This window comes from Triticum dicoccoides, chromosome 4B (assembly GCF_002162155.2).
Source record: "Triticum dicoccoides isolate Atlit2015 ecotype Zavitan chromosome 4B, WEW_v2.0, whole genome shotgun sequence".
Taxonomy (NCBI): Eukaryota; Viridiplantae; Streptophyta; class Magnoliopsida; order Poales; family Poaceae; genus Triticum; species Triticum dicoccoides.
In genome coordinates this window covers 55,195,450-55,202,435 of record NC_041387.1, presented here as the reverse complement: position 1 = coordinate 55,202,435, position 6,986 = coordinate 55,195,450, and positions in this window count along the sequence as shown.

Here is a 6,986-nt window from a genome sequence, read left to right as displayed (position 1 = left end):
ATTACAACAGAAAAAAAAAATCATAAAATTCTATGAACAGAGAACAAATCATAAAAAATTGACATATTCGATCTTTGCATATATACGAACATACAAATATGCATATTCAACAATAATATCACAAAAAAAATCTATTAACAGAAAAAAAATCTAACAAAATATGAACAAATTACACAATATGAAAAAAAAATATATGAACTACACATCTAAATTACTACACATCTAACAAAAAAATCTATGAACTACAAAAAATCTAACAAAAAAATCTAACAAAATCTAACTCAATTAACTACACATCTAAATTATACTACTCATCTAAATTAACTACTACACCAAATAATTAAATTAGCAAAAAATTTGCTCACGGGATGGCCACGGCATGAGGGGCGCGACGAGGGCGACGGGCAGGGGACGGCGACGACGACGGAGAGGCGACGGCGTCGGGGCGGGGCGGCGACGACGCGGGGCGGCGACGGCGTCGGGGCGGCGCAGGGCGACGACGGCGACGGCGAGGCGGAGACGGGCAGCCTGGCGGCGTCGGGCGCGGGGAAGAAGGAACTGAATCAAATTTTCACGAGTGCTGCTTATATAGGCAAAGCATTGGTCCCGGTTCGTGAGACCAACCGGGACCAATGCCCCCTTTAGTCCCTGTTGGTGCCACCAACCGGGACCAAAGGCCTCTTTTCAGCAGCCCAAAGGGCGGGAAGCGGCGGCCTTTGGTCCTGGTTGGTGGCTCCAACCGGGACTAAAGGGTGGCATTGGTACCGGTTGGTGCCACGAACCGGGACTAATGCACCCCTTTAGTCCCGGTTGGTGCCACCAACCGGGACCAAAGGCCCCTGTGCCGCCCGTGTCACGGTCAAAGTTTAGTCCCACCTCGCTAGCTGAGAGAGAACCGCACCTGTTTATAAGGTGCGATGCGCCAACCCTTCCGAGCTCCTCTCTAAAGCAGGCTTTCGGGCCTAATCTGTCTCTATGTACCTGTGGGCCTACTGGCTTACTACGGGCCTGAATCCTGGTCCATTGTCGGGTTTCTAGTCATATTCAGGCAGTGGGGGCCCAGTAGGAGGCACTTTTTTGTTTTTTGTTTTCATTACTTATTGTTGCTATTTTTTTCCAGTTTTTTTGTTTTGTTTTCTGCATTATTTATTTTCTTTTGTTTTCTGCTTTATTTTTTAATTCTTTTTTCTTTTAGTTTTAGAAAAATTATAAACTTTCTATTAGTGCCATTAGTTTTCAAATTTGAAAACACTTTTTTTGTTTTTTTGTTTTCTTTCTTGCTTTATTTATTTTGTTTCTACTTACAACAAAATACTTATTGTTGCTATTTTTATTTTTTTTCTCCAATTTTTTTGTTTTGTTTTCTGCATTATTTATTTTCTTTTGTTTTTTGCTTTATTTTTTAATTCTTTTTGCTTTTGGTTTTATAAAAATTATAAACTTTCTGTTAGTGCCATTAGTTTTTAAATTTGAAAACACTTTTTTTGTTTTTTTGTTTTCTTTCTTGCTTTATTTATTTTATTTTGTTTCTACTTACAACAAAAAGTGAAGACTTTCTCCACAACTATTATGATGATACCATGCCAACTTTCAATCTTTTTGTAGTTCATTTGAAATGCATGTTGTAACATACAAGTTTCCGTATGAAATCCTGATACTTCGAAAGAGATTGTTCGTTTTGTACACGAAGTGCATCCAGTTTTTGCCGTAACTCTCTCAACTTTCTTGCATATGCTATGTGGATGAAATGATGATACCATGCCAAAATAGAAGAGAGGCGCAATGCTCACCTGCACGTTGCTTAGCTTTAGGCCAGCGTACAGGTGAGCACTGCGCTTCTCCCTTCATCGTCTCTACACTCAGGGCTTATAAACCGCTGCGAGTGCCTCTCGCTTGGCAAGGTGGGACTAAAAAACAGCTACAGAAAGAATCAACTAAAAAACTCTTGTACCGGTTTATGCCACGAATCGGTACTAAAAGGTGCTCGTGGGGCCCCAGCCTTAAAACATGTACCAAATAAAATGCCTTTGTAACAGCCTTAGAACTGGTACTAAAGGAATCAACTAAAAAGCTTTTATAAACCTCTAGTATTATTGAAACTAAAATTATATAGAATTTTGTTACAAACTTTAATAGCAAAAAGAATTATCATAAAAGAAAATAAATAAGTAATTAGAATTTAGTTCAAAACATTAAAAGCAAAAAGAATTATCATAAAAGAAAATAAATAAGTAATTAGAATTTTGTTACAAACTTTAATAGGAAAAAGAATTATCATAAAAGAAAATAAATAAGTAATTAGAATTTTGTTCAAAACATTAAAAGCAAAAAGAATTATCATAAAAGAAAATAAATAATTAATTAGAATTTTGTTACAAATTTTAATAGCAAAAAGAATTATCGTAAAAGAAAATAAATAAGTACTTATTGTTGCTATTTTTATCCTTTTCCAGTTTTTTTGTTTTGTTTTCTGCATTATTTAGCCGTTGGTCCCGGTTCGAGCCACCAACCGGGACCAACGGTGGTGGGCCAGGAGCGAGGCCCATTGGTCCCGGTTCGTCCTGGCCCGGCCGGCCTCCAGGGCTCACGAACCGGGTCCAATGCCCCATGGGTCCCGGTTCTTGACTGAACCGGGACTAATGGGCTGACCCGGCCTGGACCTTTGCCCCCTTTTCTACTAGTGACTAGTTGTTTTTTGACGAAATAGGGTTCCCCCCGGCTTTAGATTATAAAGCAACCACCACAACAACAATATCCGACAATCGCGGCCAACAAAAGGTCCAGCCAAGGAAATAAAAAAGGTTACCACAAGGGCATAACAAAAGTACAACATAGGACTGAATGCTGGGGGCACAACCAAACAACCCCAAAACAGGATCATAGCCTAACTAGTCCGGCTCAGGTGGTGGAGGCGGGAGCGGTGGCGCCAATGCTCCAGCGGTGGTGCGTAGGGCCGAGATGATCCTGTCGATGAAGTCCCGATCACACCGCTTGCTGAGCGGTCTCCATAGCTGTAAAAGACACACAATTTGTAGATAGAATCAGTCGCACGAGTTGGAATCACATGCTCAATCACGAGTTTATTGCGACCCGTCCACAGAGTCCAAGTTATCGTCCCCACTACTACCCATAGGCTAGGGCGCGTCCTGGCCTCTTGGCTTAGGACCACCTGAAATAGATTGGGGAGGTTATCATGGTTCCAATCATCGCGAATCACCTCCCTGATGCAGCTCCAGAGGAGGACTACAGATGGGTACCGGAAGAAGATATGGTTGGAGTCTTCCGGTATGCCACATAGGGGGCATAATCCATCCCCGGGACCATTCCGTTTTCTAACTTCCGTGCCCGAGGGTAAACGGCCTCGCACCCATTGCCATAGAAAGATGCGGATCTTTAACGACAGCTTAATCTCCCAAAGAAGGGTCATTTCGGTTGGGCCCGGGGTAGCTAGCATGGCGTGGTATAGGGACTTGGTAGAAAACCTCCCACTAGGTTCGAGGGACCAGGATAGTGAATCCTCCTCCGTGGAGGGAGGGTTAAGAGCAATGCACTGGAGCATCTCGTCCCATTGGCTCCGTTCTACCGGTCCAAAAGTACGGCGGAAAGCTATCGTCCCATGGTCAGCGAGGGCCGCATGCACAGATAGATGCGTACGGACACAGATGGAGAAGAGCGCGTTGAAGCATTAGGCAAATGGTCTGTCACCCGACCAGCGGTCAAGCCAGAACAGGGTGTTGGTGCCCGTCCCCACCGAGATGGATGTTCCAATACGTAGGACTGACATAAGCTGGATGACTGTCTGCCAAAACTGGGAGCCACCCGTCCGGGAGGCGAAGGCCAGAGGCTGTCCACGCAAGTATTTTGCACGGATGATCTGGAGCCATAAGCCTCCATCACCCGTCTCAATGCGCCATAGCCATTTGGAGAGTAAGGCTATGTTCATCCGCTTGGACGAGATGACTCCCAAGCCGCCTTGGTCCTTTGGCTTGCACACCTCAGACCATTTTACCATGTGATACTTTTGTCTATTATCTGGTCCCACCCAGAGGAACCTAGACGGATATTTGGCGACTTCCTGATGAAGGGATTCATGCAAACTATAGAATCCCATCAGGTACATAAGCAGGCTAACCAAGGAGGAGTTCATCAACACAACCCGGGCCGCCTTGGATAACCACCTCCCCTGCCAAGGTTCGACCCTGTGCTGGAGCTTGGACACCGTGGGCCGAAGGTCCTTTGCCTGGAGGCGGGAGTCGCTAACCGGGAGGCCAAGGTAGGTGGTTGGAAACGAGCCAAGATGGCAGTTCAACATGTTGGCTATGCGCCGGGATTCTTCCCCGGAGTAGCCTAGCACCATTACTTCGCTTTTGGCAAAGTTTATTGTGAGGCCCGGCATCTCTTGAAAACACAAGAGTAGAAACTTCAGATTTTGGATGTTAGAGTCCGAGCCTTCAACCATGAGGATGGTGTCATCCGCATATTGGAGATGAGTAATACCCCCGTCACCGACTATGTGCGGGCAGATCCCCTTGATATGCCCAGCCCGCCGTGCCTTGTCCAAGATTGTGGCAAGAGCATCCACAATCAGGTTGAACAGGAAGGGGGACAGGGGGTCGCCTTGGCGCACCCCCTGGGCGGTGGGGAAGTAGGGGCCAACTTCCCCGTTGATGTTGACAGCAGTACAGCCAGACATAACCAACTGCATCACCCGAGCTATCCAATAAGGGTCAAACCCACGCTTCTCCATGACCTCATGGAGAAAGAACCAGTGGACCATATCATAGGCCTTATGGAAATCAATCTTGAAGAAAACAGCCCGGAGGTGTTTTCTCTTGACCTCATGGAGGATTTTGTGAAGTACCAAAACCCCGTTGAGAATGAATCGGCCCTTAGTGAACGCCGATTGGTTCGGATGGTGGATCCTTGGTGCCAGCCGGGCCGCCCTAGTGGCGTACCCCTTGGCTAAAATCCTAAATATGACGTTAATCACCGTGATTGGGCGAAACTGTCGAATATCCGAGGCTCCCTGGACCTTGGGTATTAGAGATATGATCCCAAAGTTCAGGCGGGATACATCAAGGGTCCCCCGCGAAAACTCCCGGAATAATGCCATAATCTCGCCCTTGATGGTGGTCCAGAAAGTTTGGAAGAACCGGACCGGGAGACCGTCCGGACCCGGGGCAGAGGCCGGGTTCATGGATTTGACGATGGCCTCCACCTCATCTTCTTCAAAGGGGTTAAGGAGGTCTTGGTTCTCCTCGGGGGAGACGCGGAGATGCTCATCCCAAAAGTTCTCAGCTAGAGCGAGGCCCCCTTGAGGCCGGGCGGAAAACAGAGTTCTGTAGAACCCATCGACACGGGCCCAGATCTCGTCCGGGTCCTGTAATAGCCGGTCCCCATCCCAAAGGATGGGGATGGTGCATCGACGCCTACGGCCATTGGCAATGGCCTGAAAATAGGCCGTATTGGCATCACCAAACATGACCCAATTAACAGAGCCACGTTGGCGCCAGTATTCTTCCTCTTTGGCATGGATGTCAGCAAGGGTATCCTCCAAGCTATACCTCAAGGACCACTCCTCCGAGGACAGACCTGGGCCGTCAGCCCGAATGTCAAGTGCCCTGATCTCCATAAGTAGAGCCTGCTTCTGGACCCGAAGGTCGCGTCCAATATTCGCGCCCCAGCCTTTCATAAATTGTCGGGATCGTTTGGCCAGGTGATGCCAGTCATCCATGATTGACATTGACCGGTGGGGTTCAGCACAGGCCGTAGTCCAATGGTCTCGGACGGCCGCAGTAAAGCCCGGATGTCGAAGCCAGAACGCCTCAAACCGAAAGCGAGGGGGCGGTCGGGGACGCTCATCCATGGAAGATAGTAGGAGAGGTACATGGTCGGATCCAATCCTAGTGATGGCCTGGAGAGTAGCCAAAGGGAATCCAAGTTCCCATTCAGGTGACACAAATACCCGGTCCAGAACACTTCGGGTCGGATTCACCTGTTTATTAGTCCAGGTGAAGCGGGCTCCGACCCGATCAAGCTCCTGAAGCTCGAGGTCGGCAATCCAGTCATTAAAACATTGCATGCCTGACTGGTCAACCCTACCATTATTCTTGTCCGCTATGGAGCGGAGAAGATTGAAGTCACCCCCAACGATCACTGGGAGAGTGGCCGCCCTAATCTTGGCGTGCAACTCAACGAGGAACGCGGTGGAGCGACTGTGGTCCGCCGGGCCATAAACGACAATCACTTCCCATTTAAAGTTGACTGCCCTCTCCCAAACTTCCATACTCATGAAGAAATCTCCGCGGTCCATGGAACCAACCTCAAAGGTGGCATCCTTCACCCTGAGAAGGATGCCACCGGAGTGACCCGCCACTCCACTAGATGGCAACCAGTGCCATGCAAACAAATGTCTGCTCAATCGATCGAGTTCCGAGAGGGAGAACTCGGTCCTCATCGTTTCTTGGATGGCCACTATATCAATATTCTCCTCGCGCATGTAGTCCACTAATTGGCGTCGCCGGCCATCATGGCCGAACCCGCGGAGATTCCAGAAAAGTGCATGCATACTACTCCTCTAGGGGGTCCACACTGGACCCCACCGCAATGGATGCGCTCAACGCCCGACGAAGCTGAGCGGTACGAGAACGAGTACGACCCCGAACTTCTACCAGGGTAGCAGCCAACGTATCGTCCCTCCCCATAGGCTGTGTGGTGGGGGTCACGGCAGCCTCAGCCGCGGCAGCCTTGCAAGCCCGAGCGGCTGCAAGGTGGCCGTCAAGGATCTCTTTAGCCTTGATGGCCGCAATCTGTTCGAGGGCAGGGCCCTTCTCACCGCGGAAAACAATCGCAGAGTCATTGGCCAGAAGGGCTAGATGGCCTAAGGGAACAGCCGCAAGCGCTGAGAAGGAGTCCAATGGTTCCTCCTCAGCCGGGATCTCCCCATCAGACGTATCATCTATAAGTAAGCAATCAACAGCCGAAAG